Here is a 23,056-nt window from a genome sequence, read left to right as displayed (position 1 = left end):
AAAATTGTGAGGACGCGCTGTTCGGTGTGCTTGCATATTTGCTAACATCGGAAAGTTCAGATTTGATTGTATTTCACATCCAATTGTTTGCATTACAAGCCTATCATGTACAAACTGTATAGTAAGCACATCAAATGACACTCTACATAAATCATGAGTTGGAAGCCACTGCTGTGCTATGCAGTTTACTTACTAACAAATTAAAGAGCGGCACCTCACCAGTGTTGGGGTTTTTTTTTTTTTTGGGCCCCAGCCCAAAAACCCAGTGAAAGCAGAGGGGAAAAAAACGCATAACATTAAAGTTCAGTTCTTTCGTCAAACAGTGGGTAGCTTATTAAATCCCCTTTGATCGGACCAGTCTTTGATTTCTCGGTACTCATCAAGAATTCACTTTCACTGGTAAATATAGGTAGTTCAGAGAGACAACGTGACACTCGCCCCTCATTGCCTCTCGTTCTCGCAGTTATTTATTTATTTATTTATTTTTTTTTAAACAAAACAACTTCACTAAATGGGCAGGTCTTATAAAGGTTCACCAGTAAGGAATAAAGTCTTGTACATTTTGTGATAAATTCCAACCTGGTTCCATTCAACAGCATAATGCAACCACAGTTTGAGATCAAACCCAAACAAAAGAATGATATTTCAACAGGGGTCTGTAAGTTCAATTCATAGGGCCCTATGATTTCCGTATTATCGGAATCATGGTCGGAATTGCGTAATTGGCCAATAAAAACGGAATGTCCTGTTAAACGCGGAATCTCGCGGAAAGTGACATGACGTGAATGACATTATGTTGTCGTGAGGGGAAGTATTTCTCCGGTGGACCGCTCAATCGTGAGGGAATCTCATCACAAACAGCCCACCTCCTCCCGAACTAAACATGTTGCTACGGTGGCCTAAAACACCAGCAAAGGTTTGAGGAAAAACCTTGGAAACGCCTCTCTTACGGAGCGTGAATAAAAGTTAGCTGGGTTTGCTTAGGTTTTGCGCATTCACGAGAATCAAGTGGTGTCCCAATATCCTTACACTGAGGGGTAAGTGCTAAGTGCTAAGGGGTATATACCCCTTGAAAATGAGTGCGATAGGCTACCACATTTGAAACGAACGGGAAGGCGGAGCTACGACACCCGCTGAGATGACGGAACCGCAGAGACCGAAAGAAACATGAAAATGTAGGTAATTACGTATAACTATTTAGTTTCACAGTAACGTCACTCATGTTTTATTACTGTATACAATCATTTGCTACTCCATGTAAATATTCGCCATGTTTTGAATTGTTCTTTTTCTTAGTTATTTAGCTCTCCAGTAAATGTACAATTATTATGGTAGAGATTATGTAAGATTATGTTCAAAATGTAAAATCACAATAAAGTGAATTTATAGAGCGTTTTTTTAACAGCCATGCCATTACTATTTGTATAGCAACGTAGCAGCAGTGACAAGACACCTTCCCATGAACCGGTACCGCGGTTGCCATGGCCTCTCTGTAATTGTCCCAGTTTGGCGAGGTTAAAAATAATGAGCAGCATCTATCAAAGGCCTGCCAACCCTGTTCTCATGTCCCAGCCTGCAACATGACCTGGCAGTGCCACCCGCCGAGACCTACTTTGCCCCGAGGAGGCAGGCGTGTTTGTTTGCCCTGCCCAAAAGATGACACTTTGCTACAGGAAAAAGGAGAGGGCATGTCAGCCTCCTGACCTGACCCTTCACCTCCTCATTCTGCTTCATGCCAGGGAGGTGGGGGTGTGATGATGGGATTACATGCATTTCCTCTGGGCGTAGATACGAGCATAGCCGGACTGTCATAGGTGCCTCATTTATAGACTTTCTATTGACTACATGTGCACAAGTACAAAGCAATAAGGTTTCCATAACAAAGCAATAACTCCACCTGATGTCTAAGTGGATGTTTACTCCACTGAGGGCTACAATTGCCCTCATTAGAATTGATCGCAACACTATAAAGCCATATTCTTTCCGTGTTCACGCTGCTGCATGCATTCTCACCGTGCATGTCAAATAACTTTGAAGTAGATCAAGAAAAGGTGGCAGATTAACTGGATCGAAGAGTCATGCTAACACAAAGAGAATTCCTAACTTCCAGGACAAGACGATGGCACTTGCCATTGATAACCCAGCCAGAGTTTTTCATAGTAATCAGGTTGGGATTTGAACACATTCAAAAATATATACAGAGAGAAAGTTGAGCGTTATCTACTTTTGATGTTATCCTATATAATGACAGCAGTGTAGTAAAAGAAGATATACAGTAGATGATGGAAAAAGAACATGACGGTGTCAGGTTGGGGCAGTTTTGCTTGATTCCTGCAGACCCTGGCAACTTCCCTGAATGGAATTATCCTGCTCAATAAAACGATCATATCCCGTTAAAATAATACTAAAAAATGGCTAATTATGAAATTTGCCCATAATGTATGACAGGAATCATTGAACAACATGGCATTAACTACTGGATGTTTAGCTCAGCTATCTCTTTTGAGCAAATAATGACACAACCTTAGCATCGAAACAGAGGTTTTGGACATTCAAGGAGATTTTCCCATCCCTTTTACAGTTGCAACATACTGTAGTTAACTAACAAAATGAATCTGTAGCTTTAATGCTAATTCATTTTTTATCCAATTCTCTCAGACAGAGTGTATGTCTGGTATGTCCACTTTTTACATATACACTGGAACTCAGCAGATGCCTAGTATCTCATACTGTACAACAATAGAACATTAAGGACAGGAAGACGCAAGCATTAGCGACACTAGCTTAGCTATGTGAGCTACAGTCTAGCAGCAGTCACATTTTAACAAACGTTATGCTTGTTTGGCCTAGGTTTCAGGTTTTATTTTTAGATGTGTAGCAAAGCCTGTAACATTTTTTATTTGTATTTATTTATTTATTTACAAATATGTCCTCTGAGGTGGTGGGCAAATCAGAGGACATGAAATCACGCAACTTCAAAATTGACCGTTTGAACGCTTCTTCTCTCAAAAGTGAAGCAAACAATGGATGGAGATAGATTTGTCATAGTGCTAATAAACTCTACAGGGACACGCAATACGGGTTTATCGTCACTGAAAAGTCAAATGACATGACCCAACATGCTTACTATAAGTTTTTGTTCCGGAAGTTTCACTTAATTTGACTCTGATGTGATAATTGTTCTTTTTTTTCCTTCCTTTGTTCACCGACTTGCGCCCTCTAAAGGGCACCAGGAACCGACGCAAGCGAAGATCACCCTTATTAAGGCCACTTACTTTCATGTCGCGCGCCGATAAAAATCTCATCTCCACGGAAGATTTGACCTCACAATTTGCTTCACTAGCGACCATTTGCTACGTGTCTGATTTTTTTTTTTTTTTGAGCTCTTGGGGGCATTTTAGGCTGGCGAGAATGAGGAATGATAATGACCATCACCCTTTTACGTGTCTGCTAAAACACATTACATAATTTGCCTTAATTTTAGAGCTTTTGAATTGATTAGCCTTCTAGAAAAATCAATTTTAGTAATAGAAACTCTTCAGAGGCATGGCTAAAAAAGGCTCAAAATGTATCTATGAACACACACATGCATACATGTCTTTATAATCGCAAAGGGAAGTCTTTTTTTTCTCCTTTTTTTTTTTTTAGCCCTTCTTCCTCATCTGGAGGCAGCTCATGAACAATTCAGCTCTGCCTGCTAATAGTATTTCACAAGACTCTGTGGGATATCTTTTATACATCAGTAAGGGCAATTATCAACTTAACTGAAAAAACAGCATCGCCAGCTCAGCCCTGCCTTTTTCATTACTGCCTTGGCATGTCTTTAGAATACCAGTGCACAAGCCAAGCTAGATTTTATATACAGTATTTAAAAAAAAAAAAAAGTATCAAATGAATATTTTTATTACCTCTGCCAAGGACGTTATGTTTTTGCCGGCGTTTGTTTGTTTGTGTTCAAAACAACAAAGTTTGGATTGGATTTGGATGAAATTTTCAGGAATTGTCAGAAATGGGATATGAAGAACGGATTCAATTTTGGGGATGATCCAGATCACCATCTGTATCCAGGAATTTTTTTAAAGGATTTTTTAACATTGCGAGAGAGCACCATTTTTGGCATTTGTGCATATAACTCCACAAACAATGATCAGAGCACCTGGAAAACAAAATACTGGAAAAGTTTCCAACAGGTTCTACAAAATAAAATAAGAGTGATCCAGGTAATGGAATAATTCCGGATACTATGATTCAGAATATGAACAAAATAGGAGACCTTTGGAATTTTCATCATAAGAAGACAACAAATAAAACTACAGTATAAACATGCAAGAAGCACCATTTTATATATAGCCAAGACACTGTGGAGTCTAGACTGTTCCAATGGATTTGTTGCATCTACAAAAGCTATGGAGCTAGATCCAGAAAAAAAAATGACATTAAGGAACATTTTTTTTAATGTCCTTATGAATCCAATGCTATGTTTTCATGGTCAAGGAATCTAAATATGAAGATAAATTAAATGTAGGGCTAATATTTATGGTGTAAATTGCAATATGGGGGGGAACTGTGGCGCGTGGCGGACGTCTGTGCTTGGTCCCTCAAACTGTGTACCTCCGCTTTAGGCCGCACCTCAGCCAAGATGTTGATGACAAGATCCTATTCATTTTTGTTATAATAAACCGAGCCAGGTCAAAATCAGGTGGCTAAAATAGTCTTGAAATGACAATGTAGGCTGATTTGAAGATAAAATATCAATGCAGTGCTTTGATCAGATGGTGAGGTTTGTGGAAACATGTTTTGAATTACAAGAAGCCATTATTAAACACAAACGTCCTTTTTTCGGAAATGGACATTCCAGGCGAGTCTTATTTTAAACATTTTATATGCGCTGCCGAGTATACTGGCAAGTATACTGTATACTGTTGACATTTCACAATGAGTACATACTTAGAGTATTACATACACTGTACATAGTACTGTGTATTGTTTATTTGCTATTGCCACTGTACTAAAAAAAATATGTATTGGCACAAGAGGGCACCAGAGCCCCGCTTAACCCCCCCACCCCCTCCCCACAGGAGACGCCACCCTTGTCACCCCGCCCAAACTGCCCTGATGCTGATCCATGTTTTATTTCTTGGGCATATTTTTTTTTTTTTTTAGGGGGCAGCCGAGCACAGCTGGCAGCATTAGCAGTTTAAGCCTCAATGCTAAAGCTAATATAGGATTGGGCATTGAGCAGACAGTATGAGCCATCGGGGGATGAGAAAGCGGATGAGGGCCGCCCGTGCCGAGATGATCCAGGACGGATTAGTGGGCAGCATGGCAAGAGTTTGACCGGAGAGTGTCGCTGCTTTAACCGCTGCCCCTCTAATTAGATCAAGCGGGTTCCAGCTAAGTAGTCACCAGCAAATGTAAAAAAAAAAAAAAAATGTGATTGTAGATTCATGGGAACATCTTTACACTCTGTCTTTTGTCAAAGCATCCTGGATTCAGTGCCCTGTGGCTTGTTTCCATTCCAAGCCTTAGATCACTTCCTCCATCAATCTTTGTCAATGCCAGCACTTCCTCTATGCTTGTGCTGTTCTGTTGCCCAAATGATCCTCCTCTGGTGAGAAAGCCAACAGCTGGCCAGACAAACCTGAGCTGGTGTCTTGGCAGTGGAGCCTGCTGCCCTCGGAGGCCAACCAGCCTTTGTGCTCGCTTCCCCACAGCAGCTCGGAACCTCTGTTTATGAACAACAGCGATCAGACCGGGGGCTTATATTTATAACCACGCTAGCAAGACTGCCGCTGACCCTGGCAGTAATCACCACTGTGCATTGAGCCCGAGCGAGCCAGACATTTGGCCCGCTCCAGATGGGCACCGGCCAGCTTGGCGGCCCCGGCAGCCCGAGTGAGCTCTGCATTGAAATCATAGATGACGCTTTTGTCCATGCCAGCACTAAACTGGGCAGACCAGTTGTTGTGATCCGGTTGGAGGGAATAAAATCAAATATATGAGAACATGATGATAATGTTTCAGCTTAATCATTTGAAAGGTCAGTTTTGCTTTGATCCCCATGTTGGTGCTTTGTACGGTCGTTTGTGAGCGAAAGGTTTCAAATTGCGGGATTTATGTTGTCATGGAGTCTCCGTGTCATACATTTTTGGCAGACTGTGATTTTGTTTTAGACTGATGAATTGAAATGAGAAAGATTAAATGGATTTGCGAGAGTCAGCTGTTTTTATTATGACTAGTGCAACTGTGTCTCTGCATTGTTATGGTCCATTCCATTTGTGTGAGACAAATATCCCTCGACTCTTTGAATTTATAAACATAGTTTATCATTTCACATATTTCCCCCAATAGTGGCCTCTGCGCTGATAGATGCCGTACCTCAAATAGATGGTAAACAAAATAGGTGGTGGTTCCAATAGGTCAGGGGTATTCAACTAACATTCACATACGCCCAGATACAGAAATTTCCTCCAGCTATGATCACTTCCCCCTCCAAAATACTCATGGCTAGGGAGAGCAGGAGTGGAAGCGAGTCGGGGAGGGTATATCTCTTCTTTGCCTGTAACTTTCACTCGTCTCGCCGTCCTGTTTATCTGTATCTATCACTCGTTTCTATTTTCTTTCTCTTTATGTCTCCCTCTTTGTTCGATGTCACTCACTCCACGTCTCTCCTCTTTCATCTGTCTCTGCTGTATTTAGTACTGCAGTCGCAGTGTTTAGCACCAATGCACAGATTTGATTGACTGAGTAGTATCACATGGGATGGCTTGACACGCATGCGATTGGTCAGTGGATCAACCAGTACTGTAAAGTCTAAAACTGATGCGCCTGTCAAAATGGAAGATCCTTGCCAAAACTTGAAAAATAATTTGACTACACGTCCAGGTCCGTGTTTTTCTGGGTCTGGACTTGGACTGCAGTTGGCGAGTTTGTGATCCCTGCAAAGGTGGTTTAATTACTGTATGTTTATTATGGAATGCATTAGGTCCAAGGTCAGAATAATAATAAACAATATTACCATTATATGACAATGTATGATAAGTTTTAGACAAAATAACAATTATGGACAATTGCAGAAAACGGCAAGAACACAGTCATACGAGGCAGGAAAAACCATGTTGCCCAGTTACTCTGAACATAAACATGAATGGACGCAACATGGTGGAGCGATGCCATCACAGTGGCAAGCTAGTTGCTGGAAAAGACGGTGTCGTCTTTAATACTACTGTATGCAGGTGTAGCACAAAACATAAGACCTGACCGAGTGACTGTTTATGTGCTGCTGTTTTGGCTAGCAAAAGACCTCAAATGTGCTCAAACGTTAACTGTAAGGACCAATAATTACATGATGTAAAAATAAAAAGGAGGAGTCTATGAGAGAAGGCATTTATTGCATTTGAGGGTCGCACCAGTTGGGGCATTGCTGAAATACATAATCAAAATATAATACACTATAATTATAATACATATTTATAAGTATTGTTTTTATTTGTAGAACAGTTCTACAAGTACATGGTAAATGCTCTTTCACTTGTGTAGCGCTTTTCCACCTCCAAGGCACTCAAAGTGCTTTGACACTGCTAGCACATTTACATACTGATGATGCAGCACTAATTGTGCCTTTAGCCCCTAATAGTTCTTTTTATTTGATGTAAATGCATTTGTAGTGGTGGGACAGCAAGGACCAGTCATGCCACACCACCCACCATAACACCCCCACAATGCTGTCCTTCCTTCCAGTCAACAGTACGAGCACATCTCTTAACTTGTCTTCTGTGCACGTCGATGTCACTACACTCTGCTTTTGGCAGCTTAAACTTGGCCACATGCACGGACATGTCCATTTGAGGTTTTTCTGATGTATTTCAATGGTTTTTCCTCTAGATGCCTGAAAGGACCCATGGGGAGAATTAATGGCAGCTTTGGCGGAACAGTGAAGCCGCAAGTAGGTGAAAGAAAAACACAACCCACACACTGCTGGTGTCATTCTCAGTACACTAGGCTGCATGCCGGGTTAAGGCCTGTGTATATAATGTATAACTAGTAGGGAGGTGACAGTTATTTGCTGGGAGCATGGGAACACTGTGCTTAAAAGCTTACTTCCACTGCCAAGAGGAAAGTGTGAGTCGGAAGGTCATGTTTGTATCTTATCCGTGTTATTTATTTCATCATTTTTTATTGTTAAAAATAAACCACGTCTGTACAGGGGGTTGTTTGGCAGTCAACTACTTCGTAATGTGGTTTAACATTACAGACCGCAGTGTAATGGTATCATAGCATGGAAGAATCTGCCGCTGTTTGGCATTACTGTTCTGCCTTGGCGGAGGTATGTCGTCTGGTTTTTATTTTCCCCCAAATTTAGTGTTAAGATAAAGATGTTTTAATTGCAACCAGTTGGTGGATATCTTTAGTACATTTGAAACTATAACGTGGCAAGGTTGTACAATTTTGAATTTGAGACAAATTTTTCGTGAAAAATAGGCCTCCAATTTTGCCAAAAAGCCTTTGGGGAAAAAAACAAACAAAAAAAACTCCCTGTGGTGCAAAAAAGGTTGCTTATCTTGCAAGACTTCAACTCCAGTTTGTTGTGCTTGTTCTTTGTTTTTTGCAAAGCAATCCCGACATAATGAAACTAGTGATGGCAAAGAGTGATGATGACCATAGAAATCAGACTCGGAAATGACTGCGATGAAAGCGCTATGCTCAGTACAATCTGGCTACTAATAATGGAATTTTCACTGCAAAGCAAACTGGTTAGTGTTAATGTGAAGGGACTACACCTCCCAGGTACACTGGGTTAACTTCTTTTTACACTTGTATGAGACACCAAGAATACATTGGCAACGAGTCATCAAAATGCCTTTTGAAGCCACTTCTGCGCTAATTCTGTCTGTGGCTTAGAATGTCTAGAAAGCCGAGTGGTTAGCGAATCTAATCAAATATGTGTCGTTAATGACTACAGTCTAGATTTGAATGAGCCGCATCATCGCCAGTCTGGGAATGACAAAGGCATGTGCACCAACGCACGCCAAGGCTGCCTCGTCATGTCTGCTGTGTGTTGCAATGTGTGTGTGACAAGCCTGTAGCTCCCGAATGAGTGGAGGAGAATGAGATCAGGTTACACTGAGGATAATCCACCCCCCCCACAAAGCCGTTTTTTTTTTTCCACTGGATATTACCCTGCCCATAAGTGATTTTAATTGGTTGTCTCAAATAACACACTCCTGCTTGACACAAATGCCACCCTGTAATTGGCTGAAGGCTGCCTGCGCCTGTTAAGTCCATGAGACAATAATGGTTTAGGTGGCAACGTTTTACCGCATATTGGACCCAATCAACGGATCAGACTCACATTCATTGTCTGGTTTCGGGTGCCGTTTTTGGGGCCTGTCGGGCTGGAGTGTGTTCATTGTGTGTGCATGTTTACTAAATAACGTGTCCGTTCTCTAATTTGGGCTCGCCTGAAGATAGCACACATGGAGCTCTTTCCTTCTATAAGCTCTAACGGTATCTATCAGGATAAGTCTAGATCTTTTAATCGCTGTCACGATCATGACAGCTTTCTAACTTGGGCTGTCATGCAGAGTCGTGTTTTGTTTGGGTTTGAAGCTGGACCGCTTGTGGGGCTTTGGTACATGCTGGTTGTCTACTAGGAATGGTCCATTGTGTGGAATTGATGAATTAATCTTGAAGCAACTGATACAGAATGGAGTACACTACTTGGCTGTAACCAGCAGAGGCACTGTTGATTCAGTCTTAAGTAAGCTGTGGTAGTGTTTCGCAATGTGTGGTCCACCGGTAGTATTTTTGATTCTAGACTTTTCTTCTACTTTTGAGCCATGATTTTCTTGGAATTTGATGTCGATTTCCCAGGTTTTTGGCTGCCAAACCACAGTTCTGAGGACCACTGTATACTGAACATGTAGTTAGTAGGTGGTTTTGTCAGCTAGGGGAAGCTGAGCGACATCTAATGCTCAATACAACACTGGCATTGAAACGTGTATATAAAACTACATAGAATATAAGAGGTAGGGAGAAGTTGTTTGGTGCCACATGTTGACTTCCAGTACATAACTCGTCCTTTTCAGAATAAATCTTGGGAAAAAATACAAATTTTCAGGTCTATGGCAATTAAAAATGCTATTTCCCCCCACAGTCAATCAATAAAATTGGATCAAATGGTCATTGCATTGTGTGGCATAATTCCTCTAATTCCTCTATTCTTCAACTCTTGCTTCCCAGTGTCCCACCTTTTGCTTTGTCACTAACTGCAGACAAAGCATCAATCTGTCTTTAAATCTGCTTTAGTGTAATGCAGGGTTTATTTTTGTGTTACCACACGGTGTGTGCTAATAGACTCACAGTGGAAGCAACTTGCCCATGCTAGAACCGCCACTAGCACTGCACAGGTGCACACTCTGACCTTGTGAGCACTGCAGAGCTTGTCTTTATGAGGCTTTGAGACATGGCATTTGTGGCATTTAACCCCTGCATTACTTTCTGACCCCCATTCACCCCCACACTTTTTTTTCTTCTTCTTTGCACTGTCCCTCTCCTTGGTTCTACCTGCATATTCTGACCTCCTTCCATTCTTGTTAAAGCCTCCTCCTGTCACCTACTTCAGCCCCTTTTAACCTGGCGGGTAAACTGCTATGTTCCAGGTGTGTGCGTGCGTGCGTGCGTGCGTGCGTGCGTGTGTGTGTGTGTGTGTGTGTGTGTGTGTGTGTGTGTGTGTGCGTGTGTTGTGGTGGACTAGACAGCCACAAAATGTTCCACCCCCACCAGCCACCACCCCCTTCCCTGCCAAACACTGCTCTTGCCGGGAAAGGGCAAGGGGATCTTGACAAGGTCACTGAGCTTTGTAGCTCATAATTACCCAGCCTGGGTCTACAGTAGATATGTCAAAGCAGCTGGACCATGGACTGCACAGCCAGTATACTAGGAAGTGAAACTTCAGTCTCGGAATGAGCATTTGACTAATTTTTTTTTGTTGAACATGGAGGAAATTAACAATTGGTCAGCTAATTGTGGTGAGCATGCACTTGTTGCCTAGAGGTTTAGGCAGGAGCTAACCTATGCCTTCTCAAGGCCACAAACTACCTAGTGGTTCGCATGTTGACTGCACAGTCAGTAGATCAACGGTCCAACTCTCCATTTGGGCATCCCTGTGCGGGGTTTGCATATTCTCCCCATGCGTGTGTGGGTTTTCTCTGGGTAGGGCCTACTCCGACTTCATCCCACATTTAAAAAATATCAAAGTTAGGCCAACTAGACACACTAAATTGTCTGTAGGTGTGAATGGTTGTCTATGTGTGTCCTGTGTGATTGGCTGGCCACCAGCCTAGGGTGTACCCTGCCTCTCACTCAAAGTCGGATAGATGGGTGGGTGGATGGATGGATGGGCCACAAACTAATTGCAAAAGTGCCTTAGCTGGTTGAGGCCAAGTAATGCACTCTATTTTGCCCAAATTCGGCGATACTTCATGTATCAGCATTTTTCTACCACCGAAATATGATTGGTCCTTGCTAGTCATGTGTGGCATTGACTCACAAAGTTGAATGGAAGTCAGTGCTGTAGTTTATGCGCCATTCTGTTGAAGCGACAAAGTCGTTAACAGAGATGAAAACAATCATCACCTTTGCAAGGTCACACCTGGCAGATTAATTTTTAATACCGTAAATGTTCCAATTAATGCCTCAGCGTACTGAAACACAGGCTCCTTTAGTTGCCAGGTGCATGGCCTACAAAAGCAAATAACCGGCCTGGGAACTTTATTTGAGCAAGCGTACCATGTTATTTGACTTTATGGATTGTTTTTTTTTTTTTTTTTTTTTTTTTTTTTTTTTAGATCGAGTGGCGGTGACCATGTATCGTATTATAGTCATTCCACCACTACCCGTCCCCCAAAGCTGTTAACCTAGAGGGCCACACTGGTGTCTTCAAAAACAAGCATGATTGTCTTACATGAAAGTTGTTCTTTACCCGGATAGTACATGCGCTAATTGGAGCAAGTGGCTTTGAATGAGCCGACAGTTACCAAATTTGACCGGAAGATCAGGTATCTGCTAGCCTTCAAAATTAAAGGCCGGGGGTTTCCCTCTGGTAAATGTTTACACCATACTTGTATACTGTCTGCAGTGTTATCAAAAAGTGTATATTAGGTGGATATGCACACCACCTCTGGCTGGAGGTCCTTTGTGGATTCCTTTTAGAACAGCTCTCACTCACCTGCAGATGATTAGCAAGATTTACACCTGTGCAAAACACTGGGGGCTTCATTAGCATAGTAAATACACATCCCACTGTTCCATTTTTACTATTTTCCCACTTTTCCATGGCATATTGTGAAAGGAGGGGGAGTCTTGGGTGTTTGGGGAATGCAAACCTGCTTTACTCCTCCTCCTCCTCCCCAAAGGTTGGTTCCCTCGTATGTGGGCTTTCCCCTCCTCCACAGGTCCCTATGTAGGTCTTACATTGCCCCCCCTGGATGCTTACTTCCGAGATCACTTTCCCTGAGCTCCCACTCACTTTCTTCAGCAATGAGGACTTGGAAGTAACAGAGAGGGAGATCAAATCCTCATTGAATCAGGTATAGGTGAGTGTTTTACAGTAAACCAAGTCTTAAGCTGAAAGTTGTCAAGTTGTGATATATTTTTCACATAACAGTAACAAAATTTATGTTCCGAGATGCAACAACTTTCTAAAACCATCAACCTTTACTTATGGACTGAATGAGGACAGAAAACCCAACCCCTTAGCTGATATGGAAGAAGTGTATGAACAGCAAGAGTATCATGCCAATGACGTGTAATACACACTCTCGCCCAACTTTGTGTGTCTGATTCTCACCAGATGCAAGTTCTTCATTTTTCAAAGAGAATACTGGGACTGGGTACATCAGGATAAATCAAGACAAAGCTACGACATGACTCCTGTCTCCAGTACGCTACATCGTTGCCACACGTTTTGATCTGTGCTCACAACTTTTGTAAGAAAAATAGAATAAAACAACAATCGTATGTTTAATCTTACGAATAGATTCGAGTGACAACCCTTATTAAAGCAATCCTTTGAGTTACAGAGCATTGATTTTTTTTTTTTGGTGAATATTAATGTACATATAAATTAACTTGCATTCGCATGAAATATGACACAGACAACTTCAGAAAAGGCAGTATCATGTAGCAGGATGCTTTTATAAGAAAAGTCAAATGTAGTCCCCCGTTTATCGTGGTTTATTGGTTCCAGGCATGAACTAAATACTGACTCACCGTCATTGCCAGCCTCAGAATTGTTTTCTATGGATAGTTCTTTCCAACTTTCAGAAAAAAAAAAAATCTAATAATTAGCTTCTAACCATGCACAATGGGACGCACAAGTGGTTTGGTGCATTAGCACGCCTGGAAGTTAGGAGACCATATTTTAAGTTGCTATATTAATTTTGGTAGAACTTTTGCTTTCTTGTCTGCCTGTTATCCTCATTGGTTTGGGGATTTGTTTTTCTTCTGCAGCCCGAGTGAGAAAGTCAAACCTCGATTTTTGTACGACCCAGTTTTCATATGATATCCATCCATCCTTCCTTCCTTCCATCCCTCCATCCCTCCCTCCCATTGTCTGTCGTGTCACGGGGGTGGCAGACTAAGCAGGGAAGCCAAGACTTCCCTCTCCCCGGCCACTTCGTCCAGCTCCTCCTGGCGGATCCCGAGGCGTTCCCAGACCAGTCGAGAAACATAGTCTCTCCAACGTGTCCTGGATCTTCCCCGAGGCTTCCTACCGGTCGGACGTACCCTGAACACCTCCCCAAGGAGGTGTCCGGGAGGCATCCTGACCAGATGCCCGAGCCACCTCATCTGGCTCCTTTAAATACGGAGGCGTAGCGGTTCTATTCAGTTTCTTCCGCATGACAGTGCTTCTCACTATGATTTGGTTTTCATCAAATTTTTGTCAACATTTTGGCTAGACGAGAGCTGTCCTATGTAGTCTGACTGGTGTGTGTCCCAGCTAGTCTTTGAACATAAACTGAAGCCTGCTCGGATGAGAGGCGAAACATCTTCTAAAACATCCTGAGCAGTCCAGTTGTGATTGATTCAATGCCCTAAGAATACAATGACCTGGATGAATGAGAATATGCACAGGCAACATTTTGCCTCTGTTTTTTTGTACAATATTGCATGTAAGAAACTAGTCAATACTGTATTGTATACTGTATTGTTCCATGAAAGTGAGGGCCCAAACAAAGCACCTTACATGTTGTTACACCGGGATGTACAGGAAGTCTACATCAACAATAAGTTCCATTCATTTTTCCATTTATAATTTTTTAGCATTGTTTTCTGCGTGTAAAACCCCCAGATGTAGCCCATATAGCCTACCGGAACCCATTGGAAGTATGATCTGTTGATGTGTTGTCATGTGTTTGCATCACAGATACTGTAGGTACCATATGTAACATGATTTAATCATCTTGTACTTTTCACATGTACGTTTCTATGTGTTGTTGTTGTGGAGTGTGTTCAGGTAAACATCTTCCCTGACTGCTGGTTGTGCAGAGCAAACACTGCACCTCTTCAGGGGATACAAAGCCTAAGGCTTCATCCTGTTTTGGCAGCTCTTCTGGCGCTCTGCCTTCTGGGGGTAGAGGCCGGGGGACAGGTGGGGACCGACTGGCCATTGCCAGCTGACCTGTCAGCTTCAGACTGTTCTGTGTTTTAAATAAGAGGAGGGATGGGAAGGCGGGGGAGGGTTTGGCCTAGGTAGGTTATACATGCAATGTGTGTATGTGGAAGAAAAAGAGTAAAAGCAGCGCAAAAGAGATGGAGGAGCAGGGGGGCTGACAGAACAGGGTGGTAGAGCTGATGGAGATGGGATGTGACACTTCTCCCCGGGATTGTGTGATTAATTGGGATCAGGTCACCTCTCAGTGTCTGGACAGTAATGTTATGCAGTCTCATATGGCTATTTACATACAGTGGGCTCACATGTGCACGAGGGAAAGGCGACACACTCTGTGGAATACTGTCATTATTTTTAGCTCCGCTTTTGGTCCAAGTTGTTGTAGTAGCAGTAGTGGAGCTTGTTGGTTTCCGTGTCGTATTCAGGTACAACTTTTTTCCTCTTACATATTTCCATTGTGCTGGAACAAATATATGTACTTGACAAGAGCTCCGACTAAGAAAGTGGTTGTCGATGCTGAAGTTCCTGTGTTACCTTTTGCAAACTCTCTCTCAAAGCGCCAGCCCTCCCGCTGCTCCCCCCCCCCCCCCCCCCCCCCCCCCCCCCCCTCTGTTTCAAGATAGCAACCCAGCGGAAAGGCGCAGATACTAAGGAGACACATGGCGCTGAATAATTTATGGTGCAGCAAAATACAGACAGCCACTTGAAGTCCTGAGTAAGTAAAAGATATAGACAGTGGTGTCATATCAAGCCCACAATAAAGACGCAGGGAGAAAGCAGTGGAGGGGAGCATTCTGTGAATTTCTTCACTTAAGTTTGTTTTGGTTTGCCTGCACTCTGCTGCCTGTTTGTTTCAAAGTTGCACTGCTCTTCCTTGTTTGTCGAGTCCTCCTGCCGCTCGCTCTGTCACACCGGGGATAGTACCCAGGTGAGCGCTGCTACACAAGGAATAGAGAAGCCGGTGGCCCTTTTGATTCCCGCCTGCTACTTCCCTCAGATTAACTATTCTCTCTATACCCCTGACGAATCCAATGCCAGAGCAGCCAGTGTAACCAAGGGAGACACTTCCATCCCCATCCGGTGGCAGCGTGATGAAGGCTGGCCGGGCCCGCGTGTCTGGCTGGTGGGCTGCCAGGTTGCTTGCATGTAATCTAGGTGGCTGTGACATTTAAGACCTGGCCGACAGACGGGTCTTTCCCCATTACACCTCAGCACCACTGACGAAGGCGGGTCACGGCGGACTCGCTGTCCTCATGCCGCCCCGTCACTTTCATCCCCTCACTCGCTTCTCAAGTGACATCTGTCATCACTTTCAGAAGCTCGGAAGCTCCGTATTCCTGCGATGAGCTCCTTTGATGGTGATTCGGCCTCAGGCGTTTGTCATACATAACTTAAGTTGGAGAACAATGCAAAATCAAACTTGAGGATTTCAAAAAGAGAAAAGTACACTACAGGCGGGCAAAATCTAAATTGCTCTAACCACTGGAGGGAGTGAATCAAAGTGCAGCACAAGCGACTAGAAAGAATCCTAAGTTGCTTGTATCACAGTCTTGTCACTTTGCTTCTTGTTCCTTCCTTACTGCTTGTGTCCCCCGTCTGCAGTTTAGCCTGCTAGCAATGGAACCTGTGTGCAGTGGAAACTAAAATTTCCAATTTAAGGTTCTTTGTAGCTGGTTGACCTCCAACTTAGTCTACTTTCAAAACGAAATTTACAGATCAATGCATTCGATACAATAAAACACTAAACTCTAAATGGTCCCAAATGGCCAGTTTCATAAAAGTTTAATATAAAGGTAGTATATTTTTTCACCTCTTCCTCAGACCTAGCCATAGATGTATATTTTTTTTGTATTTCATGTATTTTAATGTTATTTTGTCATAAGAACCTCTGATTTACCTGTTTTTCAATGTGGAAAAACAAGGTCAGTAATTGGTATAGTTGATTTTCATAATACAAATTTTCTTGTTTTTTTTTTTTCACTTCTCAACTTTAAACTTAACCATCTCTTAAAAAAACCCGTCCCTTGCCACAAGGTGGTTTTGAATTTTACGGTTTCACTCTATCACGATTAATCCTGTTATTGAAAAATATATTGATTAATAAATCATGCTGTTTGCTATGGCCTGTTGGTAAAAAAAAACAAACAAAAAAAACATATAAAACATGTAACATCTATAACATATTTATAACACACACACACACACACACACATATATGTGTATATATATATATATATACACACACACACACACATATATGTGTATATATTTAAGCAATTTGTACGTATATTTTGCTTCAATAAATTATTTAAGCATAAAAATCACTAAAAATACAAATATAAGGCATTAAGACGACTCATTTAGATTGTGATAAGCAGTATCCTACACTCACTAGGTGTCAGTAGGTGAAACATACACATACAACTTGACGGCAGGAACAACAGGCTTTTATTGCAGGTTTGAATTATCTCACAAAAGGTACAATAACAGCAACATGATAATCAATAATACTCATAATCTTAATAATAACACAGGGTACTGTTGCAGCTGTAATCGAGCTAAAATTAAACTCTGAACTACAAAGTAATTTCCTGTCCACACGTCCGGACCACATTTATTGCAACACACACAAACATGAGTTTTATTCACCGTTTGTCTTAGATGGCTTATTTTATCTAATTAGTCGTGCTACTGTATATTGGGTAATATGAGTGTAAAGTTGACTGTACGGGTGTTATTTCATGTCTAGAGGGTTGTAATGTTAAAAAAAAAAAAAAAAAAAAAACGTATTTAGTTCGTAAACAGGATGTTCTATACTCTCCAAAAATATTCTGTTTCTAAATAAGGGATCCTACTTAGTGGAAATTGACTTTTCACGGTCAGATCTGGAACTAACTAACTAACCACGATAAACTAGAGATTACTGTATAATGGATGTAAGAAATAGCAAAAAAGGGAAAATTAGCAATATATTCTAAAAAGAGAATATTTGGGATGAGGTTATTACAGGTTTACACAGCCTTGAATAGATCAATAATGATCAAATTTTTTATGTATTGTTTTTTTGACAGCTAATTAGTTGATTCAAAAAGCATTTTTCCCATGGTCCCCAAAAGGGTCTCCCCCATAAATGTCTAATACACATGTAGAAACAAATGAAATATTGGAATGAAATATTCCCTTCTTTCCCCCCAATACTTAATAAATCAAAATATGTACAGAGCAGAATGGGCTTGTTTTTGGTTTCTCAAAGTTGCCTCGAGGGTTTTAAATAAGAAGTTAGATTATAAAATGAAATCAACTACTCATTTTGTGTCAATCGTCAAAACATAACACTTGCATAGAACAGTCTGCTACAGCTGGACTAGCTTCTTCTTCAAGTAGAAATAGGACTCAAACCACACCTATCACATTTGATTCAAATTCAAGTTTTTTGTACGGGAAAATCTGCTCCAATACCGACAGAGTACTGTCAAGCAAACAAACAGGAAGAAGTACTTACCAAAATAAAACCAGTAACAACACTACAGATTTACAAGAGCCAATACTTTTGCTCAGTCATCCACATGACTGGCAGTCATTTGCACTGAAACGTTCTGTGGACCAAAGTATTTCTTTCTGCTTTGACTGTGTAGTCTATGACAGATGGATGTCCATCATTATAAGCATATTTATCCCTGCAGTTCTGGTCAAATAACTTTCTGACAAGTGCCTTTTGCGGCGTCCTCAATGCCATCTGCAAGCAACAATGTTATTCAGGACAACAGAATAGCTGCATGCAAACAAGATTCCTGAGGCACTGGCTGCAGTCAGTCACACCACAACCTTCCTGTTAAGTATGTTCAGCTGGGATTCTTTTTTAACATCGGAATGTGGATTTTAGCTTGTGCGTGACAAAAGCAGACCTTCTAGGTGCAGTCTGTGTGCACCCCACTTTTTTATTCCTACAACTTTGAGCTTTTCTATCCAGCAACATCTATTTATGTATTTTCTTGTCTTATTGGTTCACCTTCTTCCTTCTCCCTCGTTCCGGGGTTAACCCAAAGTTCAGCCATCCTTCTTTCTCACCTCGCTGTGACTGACAGCTCCGTCTTCCAGATGGCTGCCAGATTGCCCAGCTTCGTGTCAGCTCACATTAAGCGTTGTTTGATTAATGCAACATTTAAAGGCCGGCTAAGTTCTCCCGCACAAGTTTGCTTGTATCCAATTAGAGCCGCTGGGCTGAAGCTATTAATGATTTGTTTTGTTCTTATTGTGTTCCTCTGCATATTTTCATGTACTGTAGTTGCAACAAGAGCAATTACTAAGCGTTGCTGTTCAAACCAGCCTCCCTCTCACATGTACAAGTTTTATCATTGGAATCAAAGCGAACACATGGTCAACATCAGGGTGACATTGCTGGATATCGCATGAGAAACAGAACAAAGTAAAGCCAGGCACAACTCGACATGCATAACACAGCGGCTGGAAAGTTGTGAAAGTCTGCTGCTTGTGGGGGAAAAAAAATCCCCAAAAAACAGTGAAGGGACCAAAGCTTGGCCGACATAGACACAGTGCCGCTGGGCTGACAACACACCTGGTACCTTGTTAGAACACAGCAGCCTGCAGGTTAGACCAAAGAACCTAACACTCTTTCAACCATCACACACTCGCACTGACATTATTTTTCGCTAATGTAGCCTTAATACAAAAATACGCCGGTAGTCATTCATTTTCAAAAATGTCAGACTAGTGATTTGCTCATTAAGAGGATAACAAGGAAAATGAAGATAATTCATTTTTGTTCAAAAACTTTGTTTTCAAATACTTCTTCGTCCCATTTTTTTTTCAATTTTTTGTATTATTTTATTTTATTTTATTTATTTTTTTACAAACTAGCATTTGTGGTCTTACCTTTTTATTTGTATAAAGTACATGAACCCTATACTTCTCCAGGAAAAGCTGTGATTCTTTGTTCTAATCCCAGAGGCCATCAGGCTTCTCAACGAAGCACTCACACACGCCACACGCAACACACACACACACTCATAGCACTTTATTTATTTATTTGTATTATTTATCTGTATCAATGTCTCTTCTGTTGTTGTTGCTTAATTTCTTGGTACATGTGTTTTTTATGTTCTTATTCTTTTTCTTGTGTTTTCTTTCTTTTCTTGGGAGAATGAACAGAATAAGAATTTCATTGCATGGTATAACTGCCTGTTTTACTATGCATATGACAATAAAACTCTTGCATCTTGAATCTAATCACCTTCTGTTGAGCTTGGATGTATAAGCCTCCATTTTGGCAGTGAAATTCATTCATTCATTCAGTAGAGCATACAATTATCTGTAGTGCGTTTGACTTCTTGCTAAATCTAGCTTTTCTTCTCTATGGAAGGGCGGCAGCGACAAGCACCTTCCAGCTCACCCATGTCCCCACCTTTTCAGTATGAAGCGAGTACTGTAAGCGCCTCTGTGTGTGACATTTCTCTGTATTTTATTGTTCGATGATCAAAAAGAGTGATGTCACATTAAATGCATTACATGGGCTGTAGAAAGTCATGGCATGTAATAAATTACTCTGCAAACAAACAGGCGACATGCTGACAAACGCAAACAAACATGTGCCATCCGCTATCCAGCGCACTGTCTGAAAGTGCACTCAGACGGTAGGCTCAGCTCGCACGTTTAAGCCGAGAGGAGAGGTTCTCAGCTTTCTGCTCAGTATCAGACCTTTGATCAGGAATATCAGCAATCTTTACTTAGTAGTAAAAACCATTGGAATCATTTAAAAATAAGTAATATGGTTCAATCAACAAATATTAATAATTTGAACCTTGGTTGGGCATCTCTTTGGGAAGTTTGCATGTCCTCCCCGTACGTGCGCCGGTTTTCTCTGGGCTCCATCTCACATTCCAAAAGTATTCACGTTAGGTTAACTGGTCCCTCTAAATTGTGCATAGGTATGAATATGAGTGTGAATACTTGTTTGTCTATACCAGGGGTCACCAACGTTTTTCCTTGTGAGAGCTACTTTTACAAAATGAAAATGGCCAAGAGCTACTCATTTTTGTAACATTTATTTTCAGAGCTTATTTTAAACCCAAACAAAGCGCTTATGCTTGTTTTACCAGAACATTAACAAAATGCTGGTGTCCACAACTCACATTTTGTATTTTAGAATGCATTTCCTTCTACTGTTCTTTCATTATTAACTGAAAACCTGAATGAAAAGCAGGCTTGCGGGCTCCTCATGTGGTCGTGGGGAGCTACCTGGTGCCCGTGGGCACCATGTTGATAACCCCTGGTCTATACAGTATGTGTCCTGCGATTGACTGGTGACCAGTCCAGGGTGTACCCCGCCTTTTACCATTTTTCACCTACTGACTTTAAAGCAGCAGCTCAATATGCTTCCATAAAAATGCTGGCATGGCCGTTTAAGATAAGAAAATGTTAATCATGCCCTGGTTTGGTGATATCACGATTGCATCCATTTGTCAGACTTCCTTTATAGAATGCTGTTGGTTGAGCTGATACACCAGTTATTCCACAAGCCCCTCTTAGGCATCGGCTTAGAGGTGAAGCTCTTGCATGTAGCTACTCGATACCGCTGTGTTGCCACCATGAATCATATTGGAAGAATTCAATGCCAAAATTAATTTTATATTAGGGTTAGTCATATGACAGACGTTGTAATACCCTATCGGGTTCCTGCTTGCAGCCGATAAAATAAACACACTTACTGGCTCGGGCTGGCTGAATGTAAATGTCATGTTGCCGAGTATTAGCTCATCAAGGGCTGTGTCGGTACACTTCAAACGCTGATGATGGCACAAGCGGCAAGTTTTATTTGTCCAGCACCAGTGCAGACAGATTCATCAATTGTAAATAACGCCGGAGTGACGGCGGAAGGAACTGATGAAGGAATGAGGGCATGGGAGGGGTGGCTAGTTTATTGTTTTATGATAGGATTTGGATTTTTATTAAAATAGCACCACTGCCAGTCAGTGCCTGAGCTGATTATTGCAAGGAACCGTTGAAAAGTGGTGTATGGATTAGATAGATCAGCAACACAACCTTCATTTCATCATTACCATTAATACCATTAATCATTTAGAATTTAAAGTTACATATTATTTTACATTCATTTGAGGTGGCAGAAAATAATAAGTGTACTTTTGGACACTCATAGTTCATATGTTATTAAACCAGTACTGAATATGCACTTGGTTTTTCATTCTTTCTGTAGTCCGTTTTAGGCAGTAAACTAGTAGGGCCTGAACCACTTGTGCCGTGGTGGTGGTGTTATCAATTAATGCCAGCCTTGCTTGAAGAAATGGAATCAAGTCAATACAAATATGCTCATGCTTAACATGGAAAGATAGTACATCCTGTATTTCTTTACTGACTCTTCTGAGAGTACCAGTTTTTCATCAGGGGTTACCAAATGATTTTGACGGAGACAAATACTACTTGGTTGTTAGTCTCATAATAAATCCAGACTAAACACTTTCTGTGAAAGTCATTGCTAACTTGCTTTTTAAATTATTATTGAATTTATTGTTAAAAAAAAAAAAACAACAACCCAAAACTATTGTTTACAATAGGAATCTGATATTGCTGCATAAAACGACATCTGTAAGCTCTGATATCAGCTTTGCAGATGTCATTTCAAAGCTGCACACTATTGTGGTAATGACGTCTGCTGTGACACATGGTGTTAACGCTGGTGATTAACTCATTCAATACCAAAGACGTAGTTGTACGTTTTTATAAGCATGACCCCAGCTACGTATTTATGCGTCTTTTACGTTTTTTTGCGCAAGAGGCAAAAAGAGGTGATGACGTAACTCGCCAATTGTGCATTTCACTTCAGAGCAATTTTAAGCCATTAAAACAGCCACAAGGTGGCAAAGGTGCGTTTGATATGAGCTGGGCAGGGATCATTTGAATGGAAGAATCACATGCCATGAAGGTGGAAGTGAGAGAGCGTTGAGGAGTGTAGGGTGCAGGTTGCGCATTTTCTGGAAATTGTAATGCATGCACACCATCATGCGCGCGTGCTTACACACACGTAGTTCTGTTCCAAATGTGACAATTGTAAATAGTTCATGGTGTTATATTTGTAAAGAAATTGTTAATGATTGTTATATTTAGACAGTAATGTTATGCAGTATGTTATGGTGCTACTGCATATTTGTAAATACATTTTTTTGTATTATGTTGGTATAGTTGTTTAGATATTTGATCTGTCACAAGCAAAAAATATTTGTGTCAAAGTGAAAGTTATGCTTGTTGTCTTTTCACAAAAATCTGTTTTTCTCCCTTTTCTAGTCGGGAACTGATATTTTCCTGAAACCTAACTTTTTTTTTTTCTGATGAAACATGGGAGTCAAGTTT

At 41.3% G+C, this 23,056-nt stretch overlaps 1 long non-coding RNA gene across 2 annotated transcripts in view; it reads left to right on the top strand.

The window, feature by feature from the left end:
• Window positions 1–23,056, top strand: part of LOC129178819 (uncharacterized) — a 117,057-nt gene that overhangs the window by 60,790 nt on the left and 33,211 nt on the right. For both annotated transcript variants that reach the window (XR_008569851.1, XR_008569850.1), the window contains exon 5: window positions 7,885–7,945. This is a non-coding gene — a long non-coding RNA (uncharacterized LOC129178819). The remainder of the gene's footprint in view (window positions 1–7,884; window positions 7,946–23,056) is intronic.

Source organism: Dunckerocampus dactyliophorus, chromosome 3, assembly GCF_027744805.1.
Source record: "Dunckerocampus dactyliophorus isolate RoL2022-P2 chromosome 3, RoL_Ddac_1.1, whole genome shotgun sequence".
Taxonomy (NCBI): domain Eukaryota; kingdom Metazoa; phylum Chordata; class Actinopteri; order Syngnathiformes; family Syngnathidae; genus Dunckerocampus; species Dunckerocampus dactyliophorus.
The sequence above is the reverse complement of the archived record's forward strand: the minus strand, read 5'-3'. Positions and strand labels throughout refer to the sequence as shown.